Source organism: Chinchilla lanigera, unplaced genomic scaffold (genome assembly GCF_000276665.1).
Source record: "Chinchilla lanigera isolate Chin_1 unplaced genomic scaffold, ChiLan1.0 scaffold00023, whole genome shotgun sequence".
Taxonomy (NCBI): domain Eukaryota; kingdom Metazoa; phylum Chordata; class Mammalia; order Rodentia; family Chinchillidae; genus Chinchilla; species Chinchilla lanigera.
The window spans coordinates 23,709,165-23,728,377 of record NW_004955424.1 but is presented as its reverse complement, the minus strand read 5'-3'; the positions used below and the strand labels follow the sequence as shown (position 1 = coordinate 23,728,377).

Here is a 19,213-nt window from a genome sequence, read left to right as displayed (position 1 = left end):
AGCCAGAGAGTCTGATATAAAGAGATCTTGGCTCCAATCAGGTGTGAAGCATAGCACTCTCAATGTAACATATAATGTTTGCTGTTTTCTATAAACTTTTGTAATAGCACTGCTGGCGGGTTTTCCTCATTTTCTTGTCTTGCCATTTGTGAGAGCATAGCTGAATTCCATGAGTGAATGCACATTCTAACCAACCTGCTCACCTTGGGCCAGCAAAGGGGAACAGAGCAGGGGGCTGTGTGGTCAACCAGCATTTAAGACATTTCATAGCACCTCAGAGTGAGAAGAGGAGAACAACATAGAATTAGCTTAAAGGGCACAAAGATAAAGGGAGGAGGAGGAGAAAGAGATCAAATTTAGAGACAAATTTGGTCAGATAAATTCCAAATGTGGCTAGAAGTAGTCTGCTACAACAGGTTCATTTCATCAGCCCAACCATCAAAAATCTCACTGGAAGAAAAGTAAAGCAATGTGGTATAAAGGAAAGGTTAGTCTAGGAAATGAGTTCATCCAAAATTTAGCTGAAATTCTTTTACTCCAGAATAAGAGAAAATCTGCACATATTTGAGAAAATAAAGAATACACTCAGAATGCACTTGTCCTATTAGTGTAATCTGGTTTCTTTTTCTAATTGCCATATGCGCCATGTCTTCAAACACATGGATGTGTGGTTGACATGCTGAAATCACAGAGTACCTTTCCCGAGTCCTCTCAGGAAGAATCTGCTCCAACAGACGAGGTGGTATGACATTACTGGATGGCTGCTTGTGCTGAAATTTATCTTCTCAACTAAAATAAGAACAGGGTAAATTTGGCTTTTGAGCTGATATCTAAGTTAAATGATTAAAACAAAATTAAGAGTCAACTCTGAATTGTAGAAATTCTTAGGAAACGGATTCACTGTGTATGTCTGAGGGTGAGAGTCATAAAACTTTCTGCCACATTTAGGGGGAAGATGGTTCTTAGCCTGCAATGCAGCTTGGAAGCTAGACGGATTCCCCTGACATTTCCAAAAGGAAACTGAGCATGGTGTTTCCACTTTGTTGTCACACTCAAATGGCATCCCACGCTTGTGGCAGAACAGAAAGCATCACCATTTTCCATCACTGACACACAGAACAGGACACAGAACACGTTTCTTCTGCCTACCCCAACCCCCAAACTTGTACTTTCTAGAAAAAAAATAAAGGATTACTCAAATTCAGTAACAAAAATAAGTCTACTGACATAAATAATTGCCAAATCAGATAATTTTCAAGAAAAAATTGTAGGTTTTTAATCTTCAGCCTTTTTGTTTTCCTACATGGATTTGTTATTTATTTTCTCTAAGCATATCTTTAGCTACATCACAAAAGTTTCCATTTTGTGTTGCAGTACTGGTAGATTGAAACTAGGGGCACTCCCCCTGAACTACATCCCCGAGACCTTTTAAATTTTTTTAATTTTGAGACAGGGTCTTGTTAATTTGCCTGGGGTGGGGGGACTCAAAGTTTTGATCTTCCTGCCTTGGCATCTGAGTGCTGAAATAAGGAATGAGCCACCATATCTAGCTTATCACTGTGGTTTTGATATGTGAAATTTTCTGTTTCATTCAAAAATATTTTTAAAATTTTCATTGTAATTATTTCTTGATACAATAACTATTAAGAAGTACACTGCTTAATTCTAAGAGGCTAAGGATTTTCAAGTTCTCTACTTGCTTTTGATTTCCAGCTTATTTTTATTTGGTTTAGAGAATACATTCTGTACTATTTCAATCTTTTGAAAACTTGCTCTTTACTAGATTTATGATCCATTATATGGTCAGTTTTGGTGTATGTTGTCTGTGATTTTAAAAATAAGTTTCTGGAGCTGGATGGTGATGCTGATTGCACAACAATGTGAATGTACATGTAACACATACTTGAAAAATGTACATGTAAAAATGGTTAATTTTATGTTATGTAATATTTTACCATGGTAAAAAAATGAATTATTGGTACAGTGCTTTCTGTGTCAATTGGGTCGATTTGGTTAATCACATTAAGAGGTTTTATACCCATATTTTTTGTCTATATATCCTATTATTTACTGAGACAGACATATTAAATGTTTTCATGTATATTTGGAGCTGTTACTAGTAGGCTATAAATGTGGACTTGTTACATCTTTCTGAGCAACTGACTTTTTGCAGTTATGATATGTCCATTTTCATCCCTAGTAACATTTTACTTTTAACTCTTCTTTAATATTAATATGGTGTGTATGGTGTGATCATTAATTGTGATATGTCAACTGGACTTAAGTATAAAACCCAGCTAGCAGATTAGTAAATGTTAGGTATGTCTGTGGGTGATTGACATATAGGTCAACAAATTTAGAGGAAAAGACCCACGCTGGATGTGGATAGTGCCAATCAGAAGACTTGTGGCTTGGACAGAAAAAAAGGGAAAGAAGAAGGAAGTATTTCCCTCTTCTGGAGTAGCTCCTTCTCTGGTCTTTGCTACATTCTTTGGACATTGCTCTCCAATTCCTTTAGCAGCACAGATTCTTCAGCCTCCCATGCAGACTCTTTGGCTTCCTGACACAGATTCATAGCAATGACTCTGCAGTGAGCTTCCAGGTCTTCATCTGCTACTGGACCCTCTGGTTCCACAACTTGCAGATGACCATTTTGGATTCTTCTGCCTTTGATCCAGCAGACAACCATTGGGATTCTTCCACTTCAGGCCCTTTATGCCTACTTAATAAATCCCTTGTATAATCATATGTATACTTTATACTGAATATGTTCCTGTAGAGAACTCTAAAAAATATGGCTATATAAACTTCCTTTCAGTTAATGTTTTCCTAAGCTTTGATTTTCAAATGTTCTGTACAAATTCATATATTGATGTTAAATCTCTATAAACAGCATATTATTGAATTTTAATTTTTTTAGCCTAACAAATTACATTTTTAAATTGGTGTTTTTAATGTATATAAATTTAGTGCAATAAATGATATATTTGGGTTTTGACTTATCTTATCCCTCCTACTTCTGTTCTACCTTTCTGTATTCTTTTTCTATCATTTCTTACTTTGTTTTGTTTCAAGTATATTCATTTATTTCATTTTTTTCTATTATGTTTTCTGTATTCTTTTAATGTAAGGTATATATTCTATGCAGGGTCACCTAGAGATAAAATATATATATTTTTAACTTATTGAAATCTGCCTAATTTTGAATATACCTTGTTTTTCCTGGAAAGTTCAGGGATCTTACAATACTTCAGTTCCACTAACTCCCCAAGTTATATCCCATTACTAACTGAGTTTTGATTATATCTCCAGATGCTCCTTGATTTATTACAGGGTTATGCCCCAATAAAGGCATCATACGTTGAAAACAACATTTAGTTGAAATGTGTTTAGTATACCTAAACTACAGAACATCATAGTTTGCAACACAGTACCTGATAAAGTAGTGATTGTTTACTCTTCTAATCATTTTGCTGACTAGAAGCTGTGGCTCCCTGCTGCTGCCCAGCATCATGAGAAAGTATTGTACCACATACCACTGGACAGAGTAAAGGTCGAAATTCTCAAAGCATGATTTCTAGTGAATGTGTATGACGTTCACACCACTGTAAGTCCAAAAACCTTTAAGTTGAGCCCTCATAACTTAAGATAATCTGTACTTATTCTTCCCACATGACATTATTTTATATAATTAAAACTTATTCATATTTAGCCACATATATATGCATTTTTTTGTAGTACTGAGGATTAAACCCAGGGCCTTAACACTGAGCTCATTCCCAATGCTTATTAATGTTGAAACAGGGCCTCACTGAGTTTCCCAGATAGAATTTTGACTCACAGTCCTCCTGCTTCAGCTTCCCAAAGTTCAGGGATTGTAGGTATATCCTGCTGCACCCTGCTCCACGTTTTATTTCTCCTACATTCTCAACTTTCAATCTGAATTTATTGTAGAACCTTTTATTTCTTTAATACAGGACCATCAGCCAAAAACTTCATTTTTCACTTATTTTGAACTAGTTTCACTTTACCTTAATTTTTTAGAATATTCTTGATGGACGTACAGTTCTAAGTTCCCAATTTTCCAGTGCTCCGGATGTCTATCCGTGACCTCCTGGCTTTCACTCTTAATGCTCAAATGTCAGTTGCCTGTGTTGCTCTTTCTTCTTGGGCTACTCTTAAGGTATTTTCATTGTCTTTGGTTTTCAGTTCCTTAATATTACTTGAAACTTCATTGTATTTATTCAACTTCAGGCTTTGAGTGTTTCTTTTAATATGTGCTGGATATCTCTCTTCAGTTGGAGGGAACTCAGTCCTTATCTCCTAGAATACTCCTTCTGCCCAACCTCTTTCCTATCCTGTTCGCTTCCAAATATACAGATTACTTTTTCCATTCCATTCCTTTTTTCTCTTATCCAGATTTTCTTCTTTTATACTAAACTTCATTTTAAATATTTTACCCTCATCAGTATTAAATTTAGTTATTTTCTTTTCAGCAGTTTCTCTTAGTTGTTTATCCATCCATTGAGTTCCTAGTTATCATCACATTTTTCATTTCTGGTGTGTTTACTACAGGATTTAGTTTATACCCCAAAATTCTCTTTCCTCTTTTATATTTTTGAACATGTCAATATATCATGATTATTTAAAAATCTGTGGCTGAGACTCCATTATCTGAATGTCTTTTGATGTGCATAAACATATAATATATTTATATATATATTCTTTTAATTTTATTTTACTTCTTTTAACTTTTATCATGTTATTTTAATATGGCTTGTTATTTTGGTACAGAACATTGTAAATAGAAAACAATTTAAAACAATGATAATTTCAGGATCAGAATATAAAATTGTCTTCCAGAAAGGCCTGGGATTTGCTTTTGAAAGCTGGCAAGGAACACCAGGGTACCAATCATCTGTTTCTTCGGGAAACAGATACAACACAAGATACATAAATGTATAAGAAACTACAAATTTGGCTTATGATTGTCAGCCACAGAGTTGAATGAGGAACCATGAAGAGGATGTCTGCTCACTAGAGGCTAAAGGTTTCAGTCTAAGGTCTGGAGTGTCCTGTACAAGTCCGTATCAGGAGGCAGATGAGTCTGCAATGGTAGGCTGAAGAGTCTGCACCTGAAGCCTGAAGGATCTGAGGCAGAAACCGAAGAGTCTGCGTCAGAAGACAGGAGATGAAGTCCAAGCTGAAGGTGAGGACTTGTGCTCCTCCAAAGAACAGAAGCAAGTCTGTCTTTCTTCATTTCCCCTTTATACTGTCCAGGTAACAAGTCACCCTAAGGTTGGCGTAACATTGCTGAGCTGAGTTAGTTAAGCTTAGAAGCTTCTCAAATTGACATAATCAACCATTACAACCGGCATCCCAGGTCACCTCACTACAATGGGCTACTAAGACAATTTGAAGCTGGTTTAGGCCTTGCAAATGAGTGCAAACATCAGCTTAATATTGCTTCAACTGATATCTTGATGTTTTACCAAGGACCTTGCTCTTTGGTAAGATCAGCTTCTCAGAATAAAGACCATGAAACCCGCAGAAGCAGCTATGTAGCTGAACACAGAACTTTTTAATCAAATAATTTTTCAAAGGCAAGGTGCATCATCCAGCCTTTTCCTTGCCTAAACACAGTTATCATTTCTGTACCTAGTTGAATAGTTTGAGGGCTACCCTATGGATAATTTCATCAAGGGACCCAACTGAACATCAAAAACTCTTCCTTTTCTAGTAAAATACATCCTAGCATAGAATTAAACACTCTTACAAGTGAATAATGGAGAACCTTAATCTTATGACCCTAAGATACTTTGAATGGTCCAGCCTCTTTGCTTAAACAAGACTGCATCTATTCTAAATTCTGCTTTTCTAAATTCAGTTTTTTGATAGCTTAGTACCTGGCAGACACTGTGACCAAAATATAACATAGACCAGTGATCAAAGTCCCTGTTCTCTCAGAGTTTACAACTTGGTAGAGGAAACAGGTTTTAGTCTCAAACCTGTACAGAACTGGTATATTGTTGAAAGCTTACAAACCAGCTCTCTGTGGAGAAGGAAGGGCTCCGAGATAGAGCATCTGCCCATTTCTTTGTGCAACTGCTCCACTGTGAGAGACTTCAGGCTCTCAGTTGACCATTCCCAGAGTTGAGAGATGTACACCCTTCCCTCCCATGACACAGAATGAGCCAGTGCCAGCACATCACAAAATATAATGAATGTAAGTGTAATATATGTTTTTCAAAACAGTACATAACCAGAGGACCAACTCGCTCTACGTGGTTGGACAGGCATCTTTGAGAAAGTGATACTTAATCTAAGATCTGAAACACACACTGATGGTGACCAAGAAAGAAAGGACACGGAGGAACACCACATGTGCAAAGCCCAGGTGATGGAGCCCCTGGCCCACACTTCCACAAGAAAAGGCTAGAAGGGGAAAGCCTCGAGTAAAAAGCAAGGATGTCTGTCCCTCCTCTGGTCTATTTTCTGCTTGCTCAATTGCCCAATTTCCTACCATGGCCAAAGCTGGAGAACGCTTTAAACTCAGGGGAAAAGATGCCTTTGACAGCACTTGGGAGAACATTCCCCAAGTTATAGGAGCCTCATCCTGGGGACAGCAGCCTTTTTCATCAACATTTGCATCAAGTTGACTGATGGTATCAAACAAGAATCTGGATTTGAAGGAGCTTGGCAGCTTTGCTCAGCTATTCTCAGCCACTGACACAGCTTTTTCCCCTAAAGTTTGAGATATATTTCCATATTAAACTTTTAAAAAATGAGGGGAGAAATGGTATAAATTGAGAGAGGGAGGGAGAGGAGAACTGAAAATGATTGCACATTGAAATAAATGTGCTACTTGAGAAAATTATAAGTGCCTAAAAACAGGAGTTTATAATGAAAGTGCCTTTTCAAGCATAACTATAGCACCACTATTCCGATGCTACAATACAATAAGCTGTCCTATTAAATCTAAGGAGTTAGATTTAATAAGATGGGTGATATACTAAATAAATGCCAACCGATTATTAAAGATCTTTTTATTGAGGATTTACAACTATGTCATCAAATAACTGAATGGCATTCAGGTATAATAAGGCCCGTATGCAAAACTTAATTTAAAAGTAATGCAAAGAACCAAAAACACTGTTACAAACAGACCATGAAAACTTGGAAAATAGATAAGTGAAGAGGCAAAAAACATCCCATCAAATTATTGCCAATAGTGGTGCAGAGCGGTGAAGAAGGACAGATATCATTTACATATGAGTTAACTAAATAGCTACTTGAAAGCACCATAGCATGACAGAATGGCACAGTATCTACGTAGCTGTGCCTTCCCCTAGGAGCTGATCACACCACCCTTTTTTTCCTTTGGAAAGAAAATTAGCTTTTTAATGTGAATTCTTTATAGGAAAGAAACCTTCTAACTCCTTACAAAATGAGTTTGCAAAGTAAAGTGGACTCCAAGAGCAGAGAGTCCTGTGTTTCCACATTCAGACCTAGAACGCAGCTGAGCGGGCAGAAGAAGGGAGAGAACGAAAGGGAGAGGAAAAGAAAGTATGTAGAGGAAGGGGAGAGGGAAAGGCGGGGGAGGAAGAGTAAAAGGAGGAAGGAAAGAGATAAGAAGATAGAAGGAGAGGGGAGGAGGGAGAAGAAGGAAATAGAGAAGTAGAGAGAAGGAGAGAAAAATTATACTTGTCCAAGACTCAGAAAACTAAGTTCTACTCCTGAACTCCTCTCTCGCCTGTTGAGAACGTAGAACAAATTACTCTGAGCCTCATCAATTTCTTTGCATGCAATCAATGAGACCTCCAAACAAGACCTATGAACTTGGGCTGGGCGTGGTGGTGCACACCTGTAATCCCAGCACTTGGGAAGCTGAGGCCAATTTGGGCTACAGAGAGAGCTCAAGGCCAGCCTGAACTGCATAGCGAGACCCTGTCTCAAAAAAAAAAAAAAAAAGACCTATGAACTTCCTTTGAGTTCTATAATTCCTTGTTCTAGTGTGAAGTCTGGTCTAGGGGTCTTCAGGGGACATGCTTCGGAAGGGAAGCAAAACCTCCCCATGTAATAAACTTTTTTAGTGTAAAGAGCAGGTAATTGTACTCTGTTGGTCTGCATGGTCCTGTGTGTCCCTCAGAGGCTGGCTCAGTGCTCCCTCACAGGCTCCTTGTTTGAAAGGCAAGGGGAAGGATTATTGTTCCCTTGCACAGATGGCTAGGCTTGGGCTCGGGACTTGAGAGGTGGCTTATCCCTGAGGAGGCTGTGGAAAGCAAGGATGAGACTTTTCCATGGGGCAGCAGCAGGACAAGCAGAACACAAAAGTGTTCCAAGACATGGATCCCAGAATGGTAGCCTGGGTGAGACAGCAGAGTGCCCAGCTTCACAATTCCCTGCCATGAGGGGTAAAGAGGGATTTCCAGGGAGTAAGCAAAAACAGACAAAACATTGCACTATTGACAAATGACTCCCTTTATAGTCCAGATTTCGGACACCTTGTCCTTATTCACAAGTGACATCTAATTTGTCCCTAAAAAACTAGCCTTTACATCTTTGTTACTTGAGGCTTTAGGTTAAGACATGTGGAAGTCCCTCATAAATCTAGTCTCCTTTGGAACCTGTCAGGAACCCCCCGGTCACTGCCCAGGAGCATTTTCTTTTCCTCCAAAAAGGCTACGGTAGGAGGAGAGAAATTATCTCTAAAATATACAAAGCAATTCCTCAGCTTCTTCAGGAAAGCTGCCATCTAAGCAAGGAAGAAAAGGAAGATCAGAAAAACTACCAAAAGAAAATCAAGGAGAAAGGGAAAACCTCTCTCTCTGTCTCTCTGTCTCTCTCTCTCTCTCTCCCTCTCTCTCTCTCTCCATCTCTACTGTATTTTACAGGCTGGGATCACAGGGTTCTATACTGTAGAGGGACATCCGTCAACACTAATCAATACATGTGGTGTTAGTCATGGATGATAAATTTGAAAGGGATTATAACTGTAAACAGTGATCAATAGAGACTTGCTGGAGGAGACAGAGAGGGAAAAACAACCTTAAAATGTTACATGGTTAATAAAGTAAAGGGGGAGGGTCAGTCTTAAACTCAGAGAAAGAACAGCGTTCCTAGTTCCTGGTCCAAGGAGAGGTGGGATGGAAAGGGGAATGGATGAATAATCCTCCCCCAGACTTTTTCATAGGCAATCACTACTAAAAGGGTGCATTATTAATTTACAACGTATTTGCTGATCCTCCTGGTTGGAAGGCACATTCTCCATTAGCATTTGGTTGAAGATTTGTTTCTGGATTGGAGCTGGCATCACTCAAAGCCCCCGGAGTACAGCTGCCCTTTCCCCACACCACCCTCCTTTCCTCTTGTCTCTTCGCCCCTCCTCCAATTTCACCGCAGGCACATGACTGAACAGTGCACTCACAAGCGTGACATTCCTCTCCGCAAACAAATATATCCTGAATCCAAGCAAAAAGAAAAAAAAAAAAATGCAGGGAGCCTCCACTGCTCACCCACAGATGAATGGAACTATTCGTCTTGTCACCAGGGGTCAGAGCGAGAGGTTACTCCAAGTCTATACCTTAGCTTCTCTGCTGACGTTTGCAGGCAACTTCTTTAAAAATAAAACAAAATAAAGAGTGAAAAAAAGGATCGTGCCCCATGAAGTACTTAGCCGGTCCCTCTAGAACCTTTCCCACATTGGCTCCTCTCACCACTTTTGGAGCCACAGCTTCAGGTCTGACATACACATTTTTTTTTCTGCTGACCTTTTAGTGTCCTTTCTGCCACAGTGTGTAAACCATAAGCTGATATATGAAGGCAATTTTTAGTGGTGCCACTTGTATCTGAGTGATTGCACATACTTTACGTTTCTGGCCTGCCACCCCTTCCACCTTTTGAAGATCTCTCTATTTTCTTTTAAGGGAACTGCAACAAAGGTGAAAGAAAGTTTAACTGCTTCAAGACTTTGATGGCCAGAAGCACCTGTTTGGGGGCTTTGTCCCTGACCAGAGCCCATCTTTGAAGCTGGAATGTCTTTGCTACTCTATGGATCAGCAGGGCAGGAGGGACTAGGAAAGGAGATTACAGTAGCACTACTCCCCCTCCCTGTGTAGCCTCCCAGCCACAACTAAAGCTGACAGATGTCACATACCAATGCTATGGAAGACTCAGAAGTCACAGAGTCATTGTCTCCATAAATTCTAACAGCTGGGCCCCTGGGGGTTTCTTTGATCAGGGTTCAGAAGATAGGGAGGTAGTGACGGCGTGGGTAGGATAAGTCACAGAACATATTCAGATAGTAGAATCACAGAGCATCTTCAAACTCTACCACCCGACACTGTGTGTCATCTCCTCAAAAGCCAAGACCTCTGTTTTCCTCAGCAGGCTGTAGGTGCAGTCCTGTGAGGCTCTGGGATGTGTCCAGGCCCTGACAGGGACACTCTAAGAAGCCACAATGGGAGGCCATATTTGTTCTCATTCCAGGCCAGGGTGGAAGCTGCAGAAAAGGTGTAAACTCTGCCACCACCACCACCATACTCATGTGTGTTCTTTTCCTTGTCCTAGCTCACAAAGGATTGGGCACCAATGTTTGAAGAAGAGAAAAGGGGTGAGATGAATCACATACAGAAAGAGGAAGTGTACAAGAGATGGGCTGGGTTGGATTAAGCTCAGTCTTGACTGGTCTACTAACATCCACTGAGCAAGGGCAGGAGTTAAGGAAAACTTTAGACTCACACCCATCCACTATGCCTTGTGGTCATTCCATTGCCAACCTCAGAAGGTCAGGGCTCAATTCATTAACTGAGCACCTGAGTCCCTCTCACTGAAGCATGGCTCAAAAACATTCAGCAAGAATGTACTGGCCACTTCAACTAAGACCCTCACTATCAGGGTCACCTCTCACTATCAGACCCCGATATCCCAAGAGACTATTAGGAGCCAGACATCCAGAGAAGATGCCTCTGAGAGAGCTTCACTGGACTCGTCACTTTAAAGATATGTCCTTGACATTGTGTCTTAACTATCTGTGGGGTGTTCACCAATAATAAATAACCTACTAATAAACTAAGATGAAAATTGTTTTTAACATACTTAAACAAATTCTAGTTCACTTTGATCACTTAGTATATTTCAATTTGGGTGAAAACAAAAGCAAGGAAATGCAGCTAGTATTTAGAACTGCCCAATCCAAAGACCATCTTATCTTTGTATTTGACTACAGGAAAAAGGGGTCACCATATCATAGAGCACTGTAACAGTACACATTATTCCAGGGTTGTTCCTCTCCCACAGGGTTCTTGGGGAGCCGCTCGAAATTTGGATATGTGTTTGAGAGTGTTTTGTGTATGTTAAAGTCATCCATCACAGGTGTAGCAGCTGAGAAGAAGAATGAAAAGTTAGAAATCACCCACTGAGTAGAACAGCACCAGGTAATATAACAGTTCAGGACAATGGTCAGTGAGTAATATCCAATTCCAGACCTTCAGGAGGGGCAGGTAGCTCCACAGGCTGACTATGTTAATCAGCCTTCTGTCACTGTGACAAAATATCTGAAAAAAACAACTTGAAGGAAAACAGGTTTGTTTTGACTCATGGTTTCAGAGGTGTCTGTACATGGTAAGCTGCTTCCAATGCTTTTAGGCCTGTGATAAGACAGAACGTCATGGTGGAAGGGAATGGTGGAGTAAAGCTGTTCGCCTCATGGCAGTCAGGAAGCAGAGAGGCTGAGAGAAAGCTTTCTTGATCCCCAGAGCCCATCAGCTAGCAACCAAGCTTTGAACACAATGAGAGATTTGGGAACATTTTAAATCCTCTTGTCTCTTCGCCCTGAGGCGAAGAGAAACCATAACACAGTCCCATGTGCCCTGCTCTGTCAGGAACTTGGCTCATGTCGTCAATGCAGGAAGTAACCAACTTGTGTTACAGGATATTTGGTAGGGGCCATAAAGCTGGAACGTCAAAGGCTGTCTTCAAAGAAAGAAAGATAGGGCCATGGCTCCTCTCCACTATCAGTCCAGACCACCATCTCGGCTGAGGATTCTGGCTCCAAGGGTTAAATGAGGCCATAACAAGTCGCATCTGTGTCTACTAATCACCAAGAAATCCTGGAGGTGGAGGTGTTGTTGAAAGCGCCAACCTTGACAGCTTTTCCTTTAAAAAAAAATCGTGACAAGGCTTTCAGAGACATTCCAGTAAGGACCTCAGGGAAGAACAATGGTGACAACTTAGACATGGATTCTGGGAATAACCAAGTGTGAGAACAAAGGCCTGACCCTTCCTCAGTCAGGCTGGAGACCTCAGGAATACCTGCAGTGGGCAACTTTGGGAGAAGTTGACTCAAGTTCCAAGGAACAAAAATCTTGTGTGACAATTTCTGAGTTTCTAGATATCAGTACTAAAGAAAGAGGGACCTGATAATCATCTCAGTCAACAGAGTGGACAGGCCTGCAGCTGTAGGAGGAGCCAACGAAGGAGATTCCAGATTGAGAATTAATATTCATGAAGCATCTTCACCAGTCACTGTACCAACAAGCCTATGCATATTGTCTCAGTTAAACTCAAAACAACATTGTGGTGTTTTAACTCCATCTTACTTATGAAGAAACCAAAGTCTTTGTGACTGACCAGGAAATGGCAGAGCCCACAGCTGTTTATCTACAAAGTCCTTTACAACATGCCACTTCTCAGGTGTTTGTCCCTCTCTTAGCCTTTCTCAAACACAGCAAGTAGGCCTCAGATTTTTGGAAAATAAGAGTGATGCTCTGTCTCTTTGAGTCATTGACCCAGATAACTTTTGGACTTTCAAGTTCACTGCTCTATCTACAAAGTCCAAGACTGAAGAAAGTCAAGAAATGGAAGACATTTTAGGAAGACATATGAATGGGCAAAAGCATGTCCAAATTAGTTAAGGATGCAGACTGTGACTCATTTATGTCATTTCCATACTCCCAGCTCCATCAAAGTGATGACTTCATGCTCTCATTCTGGGCTACAGAGTGAGTCAGTTTCTCCTTTGGTAGCTGAAGTAAAGATGCATAAGAAATTTCTCACAGAAAGGCTGCCCCAGAGAGACACAAAAGAAAAACCAAGCTCCTATTGACACAAAAGACAGTCACCATCCAATGATTTCCTGAGGAAGGGGTGGCATCAAGGGTCCCAGAATCATCTTCTGGATAAGTTTTCAGTTTGAATGAAAAGAAAGTCTTAAATAAGGGGTTAAAAATCCCTTCCTAGAAACAAAATCTTCACTTTCTCTCCAGACAAAAAGGACAGCTCAGCAAAGTCCTCCTATTCCAAATCAATTAATTCATTTATGCACCATCTAAGGGATACAGATACAAGATGTGCCAGTCAGTTTGTCAGCTTTTATGTTCCTGTACAAAATACCTGACACCCACACTTAAAGTAGGAGAAGTTTCTTTTATTAACAGTTTCAGAGGATTCAGTCCATGGTCAGCTGGCTCCAAGGCAGGAACATCATGGTACAAAGGCATGGTGGAGCAAAACTGCTCTCTTCAGGGTAATTAGGAAGCAGAGCAGGGGAAGAGAGCCAGAGAGGAAAGCCTAGGAACCAGATAGGGTCCTCATGGTTATGACCCCATGACCAACCCAGACACACCCAGATTTGTGTTTTACTAATCCCCTAGGCAGTTCACAGATGATTAAGTTAACAATTAAGCTTAACTGTCCCATTCCACCCCTTGTCAACCTGAGACCCAAATACATCTCCTTAAACCACACTTACTCTCCAAATAAAAATAACAACAAGCTCAAATTTGTGCTCAATAGCACAAAATAATTCAACTTACAACCCAAAATGCAATAATTTCCCTAATTTTTCATCTGTTCTAGTATTGCTCATAAGTCCAAAGCAAAGTCACCTCTGAGACTCAGGCAAACTCTTAGCTGTGAACCCTTATAAAAATAAAAATCAAGATACATAATCCTCAGGTACAGTGATACAGGGTAAACATTCTCATTCCTCATTCTCCAAAAGGGAAGAATGAGAGGACAGAGAAGAATAGGACCAAAGCAATCATAAAACCCAGCAGAGAAAACACTGAGTCTTGTATCTTGTGTGTGGCATCCAGGGCACATGGCTATGAGATGTGAGTTCCAAAGGGCTTAGGTGGCCCTGTTACTATGTCCTTGCTGGCTATAGCATCTTCTCTATTGCCTGGCTCCTCTCACATCCTATAGCTTTCCTTAGCAGATATTCCATGTTCCTCCAACTTCCTGGAGTCTCCACTGTACCTCCAGATTCATTCCCATAGCTTCAAGCACTGTTCTCTCAGGAATTCCTTGCCTTGCCTCCCAAACTTTCCTTTGGAATCTGGGTGGAAGCATCTCTGACCTCATAACTCTTGCATTGTGCATACATAAGCAACCAGAATCATGATGACAATGCAAAATCTGCTGCCAGTTCAAATAGGAGCCAGGGCCACAGCAGCTTCTGAGTGTCTGATCCTGGAGCACAGTGAACTAACTCCCTAAATGGCCCTTCTGGAGTTGGCAGGTAGCGGGGGCTCTCTTCTCAAATAAAAGGTACTTTTGCACCATTCAGCCTGAGATAATTGGGGTTTTATCAATTCCTAAGATATGGAAGGTAGATCAACAGATCTAACTGATGCACTGATTAAAGGGAATAAGGGAGCTAACAGGATAACTTGTAGTTTTCTGGCCACCGTGAGCAAATTGCTGCTCTTAGAAGGAAGAAGCACAAAACTCCTCTGCCAGAGGCCTAAGAATTCTTTAAGGTAAACATAGCATTGCTACTAAAGGAACCAGGGAAAGGAGTAGTACATGTCCTGAAGATCCATCATGCCACACCTTCTCAGTAATAGCCAGAATGTCTGAGCCTTCTCTCTCTGATGTCACTGATACGAAGTAGGATGGCTGGCACAGTTGGTATCCCGTCTTTCGGGGGGGGAAAGAGATAAGATACCAACTCTGCCTGGAATTCCTTCTGTCCAAGTCTCATGCTCTCCAGTCTTTGGCTTGAAAGGATTGAACTAGATCAATGGTTTTCAGTGCTTACAAAATATCGTGTATTTTCTGGAGCACCTGCATGGTCACTCAGGCTTGCACCCCAACATATGCCTTCTCCTATTTTTTCACCCCCAAATTACAAAAGTCCATTTCCCTTCTTGGTGTGTTCATTTTTTCTTAGGCTCTGCAGACTACTGCTCCCCTTAGAGGGAGAAAAGTTTCTCCTACCAAAAGAAAGGTTTGAAAGCCATGGAAAAAGAGAGGCTTCATATCTCAATTCTATTTTCTGTGTCCTAAATGGAAAGCACAGTGAGCTTCAGGACATAGAGTCTCCCAGGTGTCATCCCTCCACCAAAAGAGATGACACAAACTGCATTCAAGTTTAAAGCAGCTGCCGTGCTATCATTTCCCTCGGGAAAAGACTCCCTTCCTGCTCTACTTTCCTTGGCCTTACAGCGGCCACCAAACCCCACCCTCATCAAGCTCCACAATGGAAACAGCTGAGATGAACTAGCAACCTCTGCATCTTGCCACACACCTACCTGCCCCTGGCCCCAAATCCTGCTTCCCCAGCTTTTTCTGTGTTTAGAGGAAAGGTTCACTATCACAGCCAGGAGCTCAGAGTATCTCTTGATTGATGCTGTCAGTTAGATGAAGAGCTCTAGTGTCAGGAACTGTCTTTTCTTCATTAAGTTTGAAAACATGCCCAGGGGCTTGTCTGTGATATGCTCATCAATAAATGGAAATATACTGATAGACTCAAATTCATGCCAAGCTTTGGTTGAGAATGGACAGATACCTTGTCAGTTTCCTGCCCCAGATAAAAACTCTTAAAAATCCCCTGTTGTCATTCACTGTAGGCTGAGATCTGAGAAGGGGAGGCAGGGAGATACCAGCTTTGCTGTGAGGCCCTCTGTTTTTTTCTCACCATATGCACAGCCTCAGTTGCAAAGGATAGAACCTTATTTAGTTCATCACTCAGTGCTTCCATTTCCTGCTCTTCCCAGGACTGTCAGGGGACCGGCCTGTGTGTGATGCTGGACAGTTCTGAGCACACCAGTGACTCAGCCAGGAGGGATCCCCTCCCACAGCTTCAGTAGGCTTCAGGAGGGCTGACAACGCATGCGGGCTGGATTTCCCAAGATCCCCAAAGTCCTTGCAGACAGCAAGCATTGAGACAAGCAGCAAGCACTGCTCCAGGGCTAGCATACAATAAAGAGAGGACAAGGCATAAAAGAGGAGAGGGGAAGGAAGAAAATAAGTCTTCTGAAAAGCTAAGCAGGAAGTCCCTTAATCTTCCTTAAGAAATAAAATTTAAAAGATTTCTACCTGTGCCATAAAGAAACAACAAGAGAGACCAAAATTAATCATGTTTTTTAAAAAAGAGCAAGCACCAAAGTTGCCATCAAGCCAACAGGCATTAGCTTAAGCGCTCTAACCTGCAGGTTTTCAACAATTAACTTTTTAAAGGATTGCTCACCAATCTACCTTGATTTCCTTACACGGAGCAATGTCAATATTGGCAGGCATTTCTTAAAGTTCTGACTGTGCAGAGATAATGCCATCTACGCAGGGCACCTGGGCCATCGGGGGAGCAGAGGTAGGGGCCTTTTCTTACATTATTCGATTCATGATTTCCTTTTCTTCCTTGTTTCTCTTTGGGGGTTTTTTGGATGTTTTTCCTTCTCATCACCAAGCTCTCTTCTTTCCCTTGCCAAGTAGCATTACTTACCACTGATTTGGAGAAATTACCATTGCAGCTGCCTATGATTCCACAGACAGACTCAGCAGGCAGCTCCCGTTCCCCTCAGAGTCCTTGCCTAGGACTTTTGGACTTTTACTGGTTCCCTTTCTAATAATGACCTTTTATGTCAGACTTTTGGAAACCACTTTGTCATTGTCACATTTAAGAGTTATTAAGAGTCCATCTTCACTCATTCATTCTTCAATTAATATTTATTGGGCACTTGTCATGATACATGGTCTCCCACATCCCTGTATCGAGATAGAAAAGAGATAACAATGGTTTAAAAAAATTAACAGGCATACTGAAGAGCATGCTGCTAAGACCAGAAATCAGGGAAAGCCGTCTGTGTGAGGTAAATCTCAGCTGCAAAGAAAAGTTAGACTCAGCAGGTGAGAGTGTTGGGAGCCAGAGGAGAACTTCCAGGCAAAGGGAGAACCAAGCTTAAAGGTACAGAAGGCATAAATGCAGAACATGGTGCATCTGGGGAATAACCATAATAGCAAATTATGCTAATGGAGTAATTTCTAGTGCCAGACACTGTGGTAAGAACGTTATAGATATTATTTCATTTAATGTTCACAACAACCTAGGAGGTATGTAATATATTACTCTTATTTTCACACAAGATATTAGCAAGTTAGTTTCCCCAGAACAGGCGACTGTTGTGTCGGATTTAAACTGCAACTCTGGCTGCAGAACCCAGTGCCGCTGTCACTGCAGGCAGAAGAGGCCGTGGGAGAGTATGGGCAACGGAGAAAGGGAGTGGGATGAAAAATGAGGGTTAAACAGTCACACGAGGCCTTGTGTGCACACTAAGGAACTTGGACGTTATTCAAGACCCATGATAGATTTGGGCAGAAGGGACGGATAATTAGATTAGCAAAGATGGGGTAAAGAAATAAAATAAAAACCAAATAGAAATTTTAAAAAGACACACTTGCAAAAAAAAATAATAATTCTGAAAGATTCTGCAGGTTTTCCTTCTAGCCAAGTTGAGTGAAAGGAAATGAATTTACTCTCCTGTCTGAAACAACTAAAAACCAGACAACATATGTGAAACAGTGGTTTTCAAAACACTGAGCATCTGGCAATGAGGGTCAAGAATCTCTGAGAGAAGAGGATCTTAATTTTTTGTTGTTGTTGTTACCAGTAATCGAACTCAGGTTTTTTGGCTTCCCAGGCAGGCACTTGTGCCACTGAGTTACATCCCTGACCCTAAGAAGAGGACCTGAAAGATCACCCCACCTTACAGGCTGGTGAGATTTGTCAAGTAGCGGTGCCTGGAGGGAGCTCCACAGAGTCCAGTGTTATCTCTGAGTTGAGGATATGGATGGAACTGATGTCCCCAAGACAGTCTGTTTCCAGGTAGAGAGAGGAATGGTCCAAAGCAAGAGAACACTGTGGAGAGCTGAAGAGGAGCCACCCCAGGGTTAGGCAGAGTGATGACCAGCCCGAGTATGCCTGAGACTGACAGGTGCCGGGTGGGATGGGGTCATCTGACAGAAGTAGACATTAAAAGAAACAGGAAACCTTCCACTGGCCAGGATACAAAACCCTCATAATTGTACAATGGCAGGACTTTACCTCAGTAGTGCAGAAAATTAACACTGGATGAAACTGCTCCAATCCTGCCTAAAAAGGCATAGAAATGACCTAAAAGGCTCAGACTATTTCCAAGTAACTTAACATTGTCTCAGAACAAAGCTCAAAAATATTTATAAGAACACTAAAATGTGTAAAATCTAAAATCTAAATTGAAAAGTAGAATTTTCAATCTCTGATATCCAATTAAAAATGACCAGGCCCCCAAAATCAATAGCATTCCTACACAAAAACAACAAACATACTGAGAGAGAAATTAAGGAAGCCACACCTTTTACAATAACATCAAAGAAACTGAAATAGTTAGGAATCAATCTAACAAAAGAAGTAGAAGATCTATTCAATGAAAACTACGGTACTCTGAAAAAAGTGATCAAAGATTTCAGTAAATGGAAAAATATTCCTTGCTCATGGATAGGAAGAATCTACATTGTGAAAATGACCATACTCCCAAAATTGTTATACAGATTCAATGCAATTCCCATTAAACTACCATTAGCATAGCTCACAGATCTAGAGAAAACATTCCTTAAATTCATTTGGAACCGGGGCTGGGGATTTAGCTCAGCGGCAAAAGCGCCTGCCTGACAAGCGCAAGGTCGTGAGTTCGGTTCCTGGTCCCGGAGAAAAACCAAAAAAACAAAAAAACAAAAAAAATTCATCTGGAACCAGAAGAGACCCAGAATAGCAAAAGCAATCCTGGGCAACAAGGACAGGTCAGATGGAATCACAATTCCTGACCTGAAATTATACTACAAAGCTACTATGATAAAATCAACCTGGTACTGGCTAAAAAACAGACCTGAGGATCAATGGAACAGATTGGAAGAAACAGCCACAGCCACAAACACACTCAGCCACCTAATCTTC

General features: G+C 40.9%; 2 long non-coding RNA genes across 2 annotated transcripts in view; one reads left to right on the top strand and one right to left on the bottom strand.

The window, feature by feature from the left end:
* Positions 1-541: 541 nt before the first annotated feature.
* LOC102029310 lies at positions 542-14,321 on the bottom strand. The gene is made up of 3 exons (XR_261105.1): positions 14,260-14,321; positions 12,102-12,156; positions 542-789 (listed from the first exon to the last, which is right to left on the bottom strand). It is a non-coding gene; the product is annotated as an uncharacterized LOC102029310 (long non-coding RNA).
* Positions 14,322-14,436: 115 nt separating this feature from the next.
* Positions 14,437-19,213, top strand: part of LOC106148581 — a 10,676-nt gene continuing 5,899 nt past the window's right edge. Inside the window, exon 1 of the long non-coding RNA XR_001234152.1 lies at positions 14,437-14,550. This is a non-coding gene — a long non-coding RNA (uncharacterized LOC106148581). The remainder of the gene's footprint in view (positions 14,551-19,213) is intronic.